Here is a 13277-nt window from a genome sequence, read left to right on the forward strand (position 1 = left end):
GGTATCTCTGGGCCCACTCGGTAATGCATCATCATAATGAGCTCAAAGTGACCAAGTGGTTGGTCACGGGATCATGCATTACGGTACGAGTAAAGTGACTTGCCGGTAACGAGATTGAACAAAGTATTGGGATACCGACGATCAAATCTCGGGCAAGTAACGTACCGATTGACAAAGGGAATTGTATACGGGATTGATTGAATCCTCGACATCGTGGTTCATCCGATGAGATCATCGTGGAACATGTGGGAGCCAACATGGGTATCCAGATCCCGCTGTTGGTTATTGACCGGAGAGTCGTCTCGGTCATGTCTGCGTGTCTCCCGAACCCGTAGGGTCTACACACTTAAGGTTCGGTGACGCTAGGGTTGTAGAGATATTAGTATGCGGTAACCCGAAAGTTGTTCGGAGTCCCGGATGAGATCCCGGACGTCACGAGGAGTTCCGGAATGGTCCGGACGTGAAGAATTATATATAGGAAGTCCAGTTTCGGCCACCGGAAAAGTTTCGGGGGTTACCGGTATTGTACCGGGACCACCGGAAGGGTCCCGGGGGTCCACCGGGTGGGGCCACCTTTCCCGGAGGGCCCCATGGGCTGAAGTGGGAGGGGAACCAGCCCCTGGTGGGCTGGTGCCCCCCCTTGGGCCTCCCCCTGCGCCTAGGGTTGGAAACCCTAGGGTGGGGGCGCCCCCCACTTGGCTTGGGGGGGAAGCCACCCCTTGGCCGCCGCCCCCCTGGAGATCAGATCTCCCAGGGCCAGTGCCCCTCCCCCCCAAGAGGCCTATATATAGGAGGGGGAGGGAGAGCAGCCGCACCACAGCCCCTGGCGCCTCCCTCTCCCTCCCGTGACACCTCTCCCTCTCGCTAAGCTTGGCGAAGCCCTGCCGAGATCCCCGCTACTTCCACCACCACGCCGTCGTGCTGCTGGATCTCCATCAACCTCTCCTTCCCCCTTGCTGGATCAAGAAGGAGGAGACGTCGCTGCTCCGTACGTGTGTTGAACGCGGAGGTGCCGTCCGTTCGGCGCTCGGTCATCGGTGATTTGGATCACGACGAGTACGACTCCATCAACCCCGTTCACTTGAATGCTTCCGCTCGCGATCTACAAGGGTATGTAGATGCACTCATCTCTCTCATTGCTAGATGACTCCATAGATTGATCTTGGTGATGCGTAGAAAATTTTAAATTTCTGCTACGATCTCCAACAGTGGCATCATGAGCCAGGCCTATGCGTAGTTTCTATGCACGAGTAGAACACAAACTTGTTGTGGGCGTAGATGTTGTCAATTTTCTTGCCACTACTAGTCTTATCTTATTTCGGCGGTATTGTGGGATGAAGCGGCCCGGACCGACCTTACACGTACGCTTACGTGAGACAGGTTCCACCGACTGACATGCACTAGTTGCATAAGGTGGCTAGCGGGTGTCTGTCTCTCCCACTTTAGTCGGAACGGATTCGATGAAAAGGGTCCTTATGAAGGGTAAATAGAAATTGGCATATCACGTTGTGGTTTTGGCGTAGGTAAGAAACGTTCTTGCTAAGAAACCTATAGCAGCCACGTAAAAACTTGCAACAACAATTAGAGGACGTCTAACTTGTTTTTGCAGCATATGCCTTGTGATGTGATATGGCCAAAAGGATGTGATGAATGATATATGTGATGTATGAGATTGATCATGTTCTTGTAATAGGAATCACGACTTGCATGTCGATGAGTATGACAACCGGCAGGAGCCATAGGAGTTGTCTTTATTTTTTGTATGACCTGCGTGTCATTGAATAACGCCATGTAAATTACTTTACTTTATTGCTAAACACGTTAGCCATAGAAGTAGAAGTAATCGTTGGCGTGACAACTTCATGAAGACACGATGATGGAGATCATGGTGTCATGCCGGTGACGAAGATGATCATGGCGCCCCGAAGATGGAGATCAAAAGGAGCAAAATGATATTGGCCATATCATGTCACTATTTGATTGCATGTGATGTTTATCATGTTTTACATCTTATTTGCTTAGAACGACGGTAGCTTAAATAAGATGATCCCTCGCAATAATTTCAAGAAAGTGTTCCCCCTAACTGTGCACCGTTGCGAAGGTTCGTTGTTTCGAAGCACCACGTGATGATCGGGTGTGATAGATTCTAACGTTCGAATACAACGGGTGTAAGCCAGATTTACACACGCAATACACTTAGGTTGACTTGACGAGCCTAGCATGTACAGACATGGCCTCGGAACACGGAAGACCGAAAGGTCGAGCATGAGTCGTATAGAAGATACGATCAACATGAAGATGTTCACCGATGTTGACTAGTCCGTCTCATGTGATGATCGGACACGGCCTAGTTAACTCGGATCATGTTTCACTTAGATGACTAGAGGGATGTCTATCTAAGTGGGAGTTCATTGAATAATTTGATTAGATGAACTTAATTATCATGAACTTAGTCTGAGATCTTTACAATATGTCTTGTAGATCAAATGGCCCACGTTGCCCTCAACTTCAACGCGTTCCTAGAGAAAACCAAGCTGAAAGATGATGGCAGCAACTATACGGACTGGGTCCGGAACCTGAGGATCATCCTCATAGCTGCCAAGAAAGATTATGTCCTAGAAGCACCGCTAGGTGAAGCACCCATCCCAGAGAACCAAGACGTTATGAACGCTTGGCAATCACGTGCTGATGATTACTCCCTCGTTCAGTGCGGCATGCTTTACAGCTTAGAACCGGGGCTCCAAAAGCGTTTTGAGCAACACGGAGCATATGAGATGTTCGAAGAGCTGAAAATGGTTTTCCAAGCTCATGCCCGGGTCGAGAGATATGAAGTCTCCGACAAGTTCTTCAGTTGTAAGATGGAGGAAAACAGTTCTGTTAGTGAGCACATGCTCAAAATGTCTGGGTTGCACAACCGCTTGACTCAGCTGGGAGTTAATCTCCCGGATGACGCGGTCATTGACAGAATCCTTCAGTCGCTTCCACCAAGCTACAAGAGCTTTGTGATGAACTTCAATATGCAGGGGATGGAAAAGACCATTCCTGAGGTATATTCAATGCTTAAATCAGCGGAGGTGGAGATCAGAAAGGAACATCAAGTGTTGATGGTGAATAAAACCACTAAGTTCAAGAAAGGCAAGGGTAAGAAGAACTTCAAGAAGGACGGCAAGGGAGTTGCCGCGCCCGGTAAGCCAGTTGCCGGGAAGAAGCCAAAGAATGGACCCAAGCCTGAGACTGAGTGCTTTTATTGCAAGGGAAGTGGTCACTGGAAGCGGAACTGCCCCAAATACTTAGCGGACAAGAAGGACGGCAACACCAAAGGTATATGTGATATACATGTAATTGATGTGTACCTTACCAGTACTCGTAGTAGCTCCTGGGTATTTGATACCGGTGCGGTTGCTCATATTTGTAACTCAAAACAGGAGCTGCGGAATAAGCGGAGACTGGCGAAGGACGAGGTGACGATGCGCGTCGGGAATGGTTCCAAGGTCGATGTGATCGCCGTCGGCACGCTACCTCTACATTTACCTACGGGATTAGTTTTAAACCTCAATAATTGTTATTTAGTGCCAGCTTTGAGCATGAACATTGTATCAGGATCTCGTTTAATGCGAGATGGCTACTCATTTAAATCCGAGAATAATGGTTGTTCTATTTATATGAGAGATATGTTTTATGGTCATGCCCGGCTGGTCAATGGTTTATTCTTAATGAATCTCGAACGTGATGTTACACATATTCATAGTGTGAATACCAAAAGATGTAAAGTTGATAACGATAGTCCCACATACTTGTGGCACTGCCGCCTTGGTCACATTGGTGTCAAGCGCATGAAGAAGCTCCATGCAGATGGACTTTTGGAGTCTCTTGATTACGAATCATTTGATACGTGCGAACCATGCCTCATGGGTAAGATGACCAAGACATCGTTCTCCGGAACAATGGAGCGAGCAACCAACTTATTGGAAATCATACATACTGATGTGTGCGGTCCAATGAGTGTTGAGGCTCGCGGTGGCTATCGTTATGTTCTCACTCTCACTGATGACTCGAGTAGATATGGGTATGTCTACCTAATGAAACACAAGTCTGAAACCTTTGAAAAGTTCAAGGAATTTCAGAGTGAGGTTGAGAATCAACGTGACAGGAAAATAAAGTTCTTACGATCAGATCGTGGAGGAGAATATTTGAGTCACGAATTTGGCACACACTTAAGGACATGTGGAATAGTTTCACAACTCACGCCGCCTGGAACACCTCAGCGAAATGGTGTGTCCGAACGTCGTAATCGCACTCTATTGGATATGGTGCGATCTATGATGTCTCTTACCGATCTACCGCTCTCATTTTGGGGCTATGCTTTAGAGACTGCCGCATTCACTTTAAATAGGGCTCCGTCGAAATCCGTTGAGACGACACCGTATGAATTATGGTTTGGGAAGAAACCTAAGCTGTCGTTTCTCAAAGTTTGGGGATGCGATGCTTATGTCAAGAAACTTCAACCTGAAAAGCTCGAACCCAAGTCAGAAAAATGCGTCTTCATAGGATACCCTAAGGAAACCATTGGGTATACCTTCTACCTCAGATCCGAAGGCAAAATCTTTGTTGCCAAGAACGGGTCCTTTCTGGAGAAAGAGTTTCTCTCAAAAGAAGTGAGTGGGAGGAAAGTGGAACTTGATGAGGTGATAGTCACCCCTTCCAAACCGGAAAGTAGCGCAGCGCGGGAAGATGTTCCTATGGTGCCTGCACCGAATGGGGAGGAAGTTAATGATGATGATCATGAAGCTTCAGATCAAGTTACTGCTGAACTTCGTAGGTCCACAAGGACACGTTCCGCACCAGAGTGGTACGGCAACCCTGTCATGGAAATCATGTTGTTAGACAACGGTGAACCTTCGAACTATGAAGAAGCGATGGCGGGCCCGGATTCCAACAAATGGCTTGAAGCCATGCAATCCGAGATAGGATCCATGTATGAAAACGAAGTATGGACTTTGACTGACTTGCCCGATGATCGGCGAGCCATAGAAAATAAATGGATCTTTAAGAAGAAGACAGACGCGGATGGTAACGTGACCATCTATAAGGCTCGACTTGTCGCTAAGGGTTATCGACAAGTTCAAGGGGTTGACTACGATGAGACTTTCTCACCCGTAGCGAAGCTGAAGTCCGCCCGAATCATGTTAGCAATTACCGCATTCTATGATTATGAGATATGGCAAATGGACGTTAAAACGGCATTCCCTAACGGCTTTCTTAAGGAAGAATTGTATATGATGCAGCCGGAAGGTTTTGTCGATCCTAAGAATGCTAACAAGGTATGCAAGCTCCAGCGCTCCATCTATGGGCTGGTGCAAGCATCTCGGAGTTGGAACATTCGATTTGATGAGATGATCAAAGCGTTTGGGTTTGCACAGACTTATGGAGAAGCCTGTGTTTACAAGAAAGTGAGTGGGAGCTCTGTAGCATTTCTCTTATTATATGTGGATGACATACTATTGATGGGAAATGATATAGAATTCTTGAAAAGTATAAAGGCCTATTTGAATAAGTGTTTTTCAATGAAGGACCTTGGAGAAGCTGCTTATATATTAGGCATCAAGATCTATAGAGATAGATCAAGACGCCTCATTGGTCTTTCACAGAGTACGTACCTTGACAAGATATTGAAGAAGTTCAATATGGATCAGTCCAAGAAGGGGTTCTTGCCTGTATTGCAAGGTGTGAAATTGAGCACGGCTCAATGCCCGTCCACGGCAGAAGATAGGGAAAAGATGAGTGTCATCCCCTATGCCTCGGCCATAGGGTCTATTATGTATGCCATGCTGTGTACCAGACCTGATGTAAACCTTGCCGTAAGTTTGGTAGGAAGGTACCAAAGTAATCCCGGCATGGAACACTGGACAGCGGTCAAGAATATCCTGAAGTACCTGAAGAGGACTAAGGATATGTTTCTCGTTTATGGAGGTGACGAAGAGCTCGTCGTAAAGGGTTACGTCGATGCTAGCTTCGACACAGATCTGGATGACTCTAAGTCACAAACCGGATACGTGTATATTTTGAATGGAGGGGCAGTAAACTGGTGCAGTTGCAAGCAAAGCGCCGTGGCGGGATCTACATGTGAAGCGGAGTACATGGCGGCCTCAGAGGCAGCGCAAGAAGCAATCTGGATGAAGGAGTTCATTACCGACCTAGGGGTGATTCCCAATGCGTCGGGCCCGATGACTCTCTTCTGTGACAACACTGGAGCTATTGCCCTTGCCAAGGAGCCCAGGTTTCACAGGAAGACCAGGCATATCAAGCGTCGCTTCAACTCCATTCGTGAAAGTGTTCAAAATGGAGACATAGATATTTGTAAAGTACATACGGACCTGAATGTAGCAGATCCGTTGACTAAACCTCTCCCTAGAGCAAAACATGATCAACACCAGAACTCTATGGGTGTTCGATTCATCACAATGTAACTAGATTATTGACTCTAGTGCAAGTGGGAGACTGTTGGAAATATGCCCTAGAGGCAATAATAAAATGGTTATTATTATATTTCCTTGTTCATGATAATTGTCTATAGTTCATGCTATAATTGTGTTATCCGGAAATCGTAATACATGTGTGAATACATAGACCACAACATGTCCCTAGTGAGCCTCTAGTTGACTAGCTCGTTGATCAACAGATAGTCATGGTTTCCTGACTATGGACATTGGATGTCATTGATAACGGGATCACATCATTAGGAGAATGATGTGATGGACAAGACCTAATCCTAAGCATAGCACAAAGATCATGTAGTTCGTTTGCTAGAGCTTTTCCAATGTCAAGTATCATTTCCTTAGACCATGAGATCGTGTAACTCCCGGATGCCGTAGGAGTGCTTTGGGTGTACCAAACGTCACAACGTAACTGGGTGACTATAAAGGTACACTACAGGTATCTCTGAAAGTGTCTGTTGGGTTGACACGGATCGAGACTGGGATTTGTCACTCCGTATGACGGAGAGGTATCTCTGGGCCCACTCGGTAATGCATCATCATAATGAGCTCAAAGTGACCAAGTGGTTGGTCACGGGATCATGCATTACGGTACGAGTAAAGTGACTTGCCGGTAACGAGATTGAACAAGGTATTGGGATACCGACGATCGAATCTCGGGCAAGTAACGTACCGATTGACAAAGGGAATTGTATACGGGATTGATTGAATCCTCGACGTCGTGGTTCATCCGATGGGATCATCGTGGAACATGTGGGAGCCAACATGGGTATCCATATCCCGCTGTTGGTTATTGACCGGAGAGTCGTCTCGGTCATGTCTGCGTGTCTCCCGAACCCGTAGGGTCTACACACTTAAGGTTCGGTGACGCTAGGGTTGTAGAGATATTAGTATGCGGTAACCCGAAAGTTGTTCGGAGTCCCGGATGAGATCCCGGACGTCACGAGGAGTTCCGGAATGGTCCGGAGGTGAAGAATTATATATAGGAAGTCCAGTTTCGGCCACCTGGAAAGTTTCGGGGGTTACCGGTATTGTACCGGGACCACCGAAAGGGTCCCGGTGGTCTACCCGGTGGGGCCACCTATCCCAGAGGGCCCCATGGGCTGAAGTGGGAGGGGAACCAGCCCCTGGTGGGCTGGTACGCCCCCCTTGGGCCTTCCCCTGCGCCTAGGGTTGGAAACCCTAGGGGTGGGGGCGCCCTCCACTTGGCTTGGGGGGAAGCCACCCCTTGGCCGCTGCCCCCCTGGAGATCAGATCTCCCAGGGCCAGTGCCCCTCCCCCCCAAGAGGCCTATATATAGGAGGGGGAGGGAGAGCAGCCGCACCACAGCCCCTGGCGCCTCCCTCTCCCTCCCGTGACACCTCTCCCTCTCGCTAAGCTTGGCGAAGCCCTGCCGAGATCCCCGCTACTTCCACCACCACGCCGTCGTGCTGCTGGATCTCCATCAACCTCTCCTTCCCCCTTGCTGGATCAAGAAGGAGGAGACGTCGCTGCTCCGTACGTGTGTTGAACGCGGAGGTGCCGTCCGTTCGGCGCTCGGTCATCGGTGATTTGGATCACGACGAGTACGACTCCATCAACCCCGTTCACTTGAACGCTTCCGCTCGCGATCTACAAGGGTATGTAGATGCACTCATCTCTCTCATTGCTAGATGACTCCATAGATTGATCTTGATGATGCGTAGAAAATTTTAAATTTCTGCTACGATCTCCAACAGATTTCAATTTGCTTCGATTTCCAAATGAGAAAAGCCGTGGCGGGTTTGATGATCATTGGCCTTTCCTTTTCAACGTTGTCATCGACAGTCTAGATCTGCAAGAGGTTTCCATGATTGGAAGACAGTTCACTTGGGCGAATAGTCTTCCGGAACCGACATATGAGAAACTAGATCGCGTTTTAATGGATACCGACTCGGAATCTAAATTTCCTATGGTGTCTATTCGTGCTCTACCTCGTATCGAGGCTATATCAGACCACGCACCCATTCTCCTAACTACGGGTTTGCCACGACCACAACATAGACGCAAGTTCAAGTTTGAACTTGGGTGGTTGCTTCGGGATGGCTTCCATGACATGGTCAAGGAGGTGTGGGAGAAACCGGTGGCCGGGCCTACCCCAATTCACAAATGGAATAACAAAATGCGTGCATTACGTAAATTCCTTGGTGGTTGGGCTAGGCATATGGTGGGTATCCTCAGAAAGGAGAAGATTCGCCTTTCATCTATCATTGATGAATTAGAAGCTTTGGCAGAGGTTAGACCTCTATCTGAGCATGAAATCAAGATCAAGAGTCATTCGAATGCACAGATAGCTAGCATGCTGCGTGAAGAGGAACTGAAATGGTATCAACATTCTAACTCTCAGTTTATCCTGAAAGGTGACGTGAATACTAGATATTTTCATGGAGTCGCCAATGGCAGACACCGGAAGAAAATTATTCATTCCCTACAACAGGATGAGGGCACAATTGAGGGGCATGAGCAACTTAAATCTTATATCACTAATTATTATAAAAATTTGTTCGGAGCCCCAGAGGAAGGAAACTTCTCGATGGATGAGTCCCGAACAAATGACATCCTCCAGGTTTCTGATGAGGAAAACATCCTTCTAACAGCCCCATACTCTGAGGAGGAAGTTAGAAAGACGGTTTTCCTAATGGAGCGCGACAAAGCCCCGGGTCCGGATGGTTTTCCCGCTGAGTTCTATCAGCACTTTTGGGAAGTCATCAAACCGGATCTCCTACTTTTGTTTAGCGACTTACATGCTGGCCAACTAGAATTGTTTCGCTTAAACTTCGGTGAGATTATTTTATTACCTAAGGTTAATGAGGCTGAAAGGATACAACAATATAGACCTATTTGCCTTCTTAATGTTAGTTTTAAAATATTCATGAAGGTTGCGACTATTAGGCTAAATTCGGTTGCTGAACATGTGGTATGTCCTTCACAGACAGCTTTTATGCAAGGCAGACACATCCTTGATGGTGTTGTTATCGTTCATGAAACAATCCATGAATTACACCCAAAAAAGTTGAATGGGGTGGTTCTCAAAATAGACTTTGAAAAGGCTTATGACAAAGTCAAGTGGCCCTTTCTTCAACAGACTCTCAGAATGAAAGGATTTTCTGCAGAGTGGCGTGCTATGATCCATAGTTTCGTTTCTGGAGGTAGTGTTGCCATTAAGGTCAATGATGACATTGGACACTATTTCCAAACGAAGAAGGGTTTGCGACAAGGTGACTCGGTATCGCCCATGCTATTCAATATAGTGGCGGATATGCTTGCGATCAGGATTGAGCGTGCCAAGGTTGATGGCCAAATTGAAGGGGTAGTAAATCATCTAGTTGATGGTGGTCTCTCTATACTTCAATATGCCGATGATATGATTCTCTTCATGGATCATGACCTCGAGAAAGCGAGAAATCTGAAACTAATTCTATCAGCATTCGAGCAACTCCCGGGTCTTAAGATCAATTTTCATAAAAGTGAATTGTTTTGCTTTGGCGAGGCTCAAGACGAGGCCCACCTGTACGCTGAACTGTTTGGATGCGGGTGGGGCCAGTTTCCGATCACATATTTGGGGATACCGATACATTATCGGAGACTCACAAATGCTGAATGGAAACACGTCGAGGAGAGACTTCAGAAAAGACTTAGTAGTTGGAAAGGTAAACTGTTGTCTCTAGGTGGAAGATTGGTCCTCATAAATTCAGTACTTAGTAATATGGTACTATATATGATTTCCTTCTTCCAGTTGCCGAAAGGAGTTTTACATAGATTGGATTATTTTCGATCAAGATTCTTTTGACAAGGAGATAGCGAGAGAAAGAAATATCGACTGGCCAAATGAAGTGTGGTTTGCCGTCCCAAAGACCAAGGCGGGTTGGGTATTCATGACCTTGAGGTTAAGAATAGGGCCCTCCTCGGCAAATGGTTGTTTAAATTTCTGACGGATGAAGGTGTATGGCAAACCCTCCTAAGGAGGAAATATGTGGGCTCCAAGGCGGTATCCCAAGTATACTGGAAGCCTGGGGATTCCCACTTTTGGGCGGGTCTAATGGCTACGAAGAAATATTTCTTCTGCTATGGATCCTTCTCAATTAAGGACGGCTCGGAAATTAGATTCTGGGAGGACATATGGCTAGGGAATGCCACACTCCGGGAACAATATCCGGCTCTATACAACATTGTGCGCGACAAGGGTGATACTATCGCCACGGTAATGGAATCATTTCCGCCAAATGTGACGTTCAGAAGAGATTTAATTGGACCTAGACTCCAATCGTGGAACTTCCTGCTCCAGCGGTTGTCCACGGTGCACCTATCACATGGGTCTGATGTATTTCGGTGGAACCTTCATGGGAATGGAAAATTCTCAGTGGATTCCATGTATAGAGCGCTAATCCAGTCTGATGTGCCAGTTGATAATAATAAGAAGATCTGGAAGATGAAGATACCTCTTAAGAATAAAATCTTTGCATGGTATCTTCGTCGCGGAGTCATTCTTACTAAAGATAACCTTATTAAGAGGAATTGGCATGGAAGTCCGCAATGTGTCTTTTGTCACCATGATGAGACAATAAAACATTGATTCTTCCAATGCAAATTGGCTCGTTCTATATGGTCAGTCATCCAAATAGCTTCTGGCTTGTATCCTCCTTGTAGTGTTGCTAATCTATTTGGCAACTGGTTACACGGGACTGATCACAGGTTTAGAACTTTTCTCAGGGTGGGAGCTATCCGTTATTTGGTCGCTTTGGCTATGTAGAAATGATAAGGTTTTTAACGATAAAAGTACTTCCCTGATGCAGGTTCTCTACAAATGTACCGGGACTCTTCGTTTATGGTCCTCTCTACAACGCGTGGAGAATCGAGACCTGTTTACGGAGGTGTGTACACGATTGGAGGCTACGGCGAGGCATACTTTTACCCAGCATGGGTGGCAACATGATCTTAGGATTGACCCCCCGTCCGCTTTAGGTGTTATACGGACTCTTCATGTTTTTGTATTTCGCCTTTTTATCATTCATTTGTGTGAGAAGACATTTTTTGGCTGTGTGCATCTTAATAATGCAGAGGCCGGGTGTAATGCTTAAATCTTTTAAGTAATAAAGCGCCCCTTTTCGAAAAAGCTAAGTTTCTCAAGCATAATCCAAAGCCAACTCCCAAACTGTCCATCACGGACAAGAGACAAGAGTATTTGTTGACAACGAAAAGCTCAACGTCGTGCAAACTGGTTGATTTTGTTACGCATCTAAGTCCCCATTGCCTCCCAATCCTACCTAAGCCGGTGAAAACTTTACAGGCTCTAGCTATAGCTCAGCACTATGGTGCATGCGCTTTGTTGCTCTAGCTCCTGGCCTCCTGCTTTTATAGAGCCACGTTATGCATGTCTCATGTGTGTCCTTGACACAATAGTTACTGCTAGTTGATACGGTGGAGCGCAGCTTGCCTCATACACATGGATGCCTCGTCAGACAAACACACAATTTCAACTTTCCATAGATGCACTACCTTGCACGCATGCATCTTCTCTTCACAATAAAAGTAGAACTAGCAAACGCTGGCATGCAGTTACAACTACCATTCACCATTGCAACTTAAGCACCAAAAAGAAACTTCAACTTAAGCAATCGCTCTGACCATCGAACATGCAGCCAACTACTACTTCGATGATTTGCCATTATCATGCTCCTTTTGTTCTTATGCTTTGCTCCAAGATACTTATACATATTCTTTATATATTACTGCACAGTTATTCTCCCATGTCCATAGCTTCCATCCACAGAAAACGAGCTTACCCAGGACCCAAATTCATCCCCCTACCCCCCAACAAACACAAAACACAGCCAAATTTAACTCAACTCTATTTATATCAAGCGGATGTCGGAAACATGCAAACTGGTACTTCATCCATCGCATAATATAAGATGTTATTACAACCTTTTTTTTGCAGGTGAAGATGTTATTACAACCAATAGAAAAAAGTCCATTTTACTACCCTGAAGAAAGTTGGTGGTTCACATAACCCCCTGATGTTTTTTTTTTGGTTCCCTTACCATCCTAAACAATCCAATACCGGCCAAAAAATGCCCCTGGATGGTTTTCCTCTAGCTGGTGCTGACGTGGCAATGGTCAAAGGCGGTTTTGACCTGTGAACGCCGCCGGCCAACCAACCCGGCACTGCTGGTTGCCGCAGGACCTCCATGGAGCTCGCCCCGATCTGCTCCAAATTGCCATGGCCGCCTCCCAAACAACTCGCTATCGGATCCGAGCTCGCTCGATCTAGAGCCCCTCCCCTGATCTCCCTCATGCCTGAGCCCGCCTGGATCTGCCGCCTCACCGCCGGACCCGCTCCTCCCTACCCTGTTCTAGCAGCTGCTGACCATGGCAGGAGTCGGGTCATCGCATACCGAAACAGAACGGTCCGCCGTCACCTTCCTGCCTTGCGTCGCCGTCGTCTGCACTTCGCAGTCCCCATGGCCGGCGCAGTCATCAACACCGGCCTGGCCGCCACCAGCGTCGCCGCCATCCGAACGCACGCCGCCCCCAAGCTCCTCTTCGCGGACTACCAGTGCATCTGTGTCGCCACCGACGCCCTCAAGAGCATCGCCATGGACGCGGCCTTGCTGCTGGTGGTGGTCATCGACATACATCACCAAGGGAGTTGATGGCTCGGAGCGATGGTTGTCGCCGGCCAACCACCACGGGCCAAGCAGGGACCCGATTGCTTTTGTTTTCTTTTAACAGGGACCTGATTGCTTTTTAATTTTTTTACAAGGA

This window comes from Aegilops tauschii, chromosome 5 (genome assembly GCF_002575655.3).
Source record: "Aegilops tauschii subsp. strangulata cultivar AL8/78 chromosome 5, Aet v6.0, whole genome shotgun sequence".
NCBI lineage: Eukaryota > Viridiplantae > Streptophyta > Magnoliopsida > Poales > Poaceae > Aegilops > Aegilops tauschii.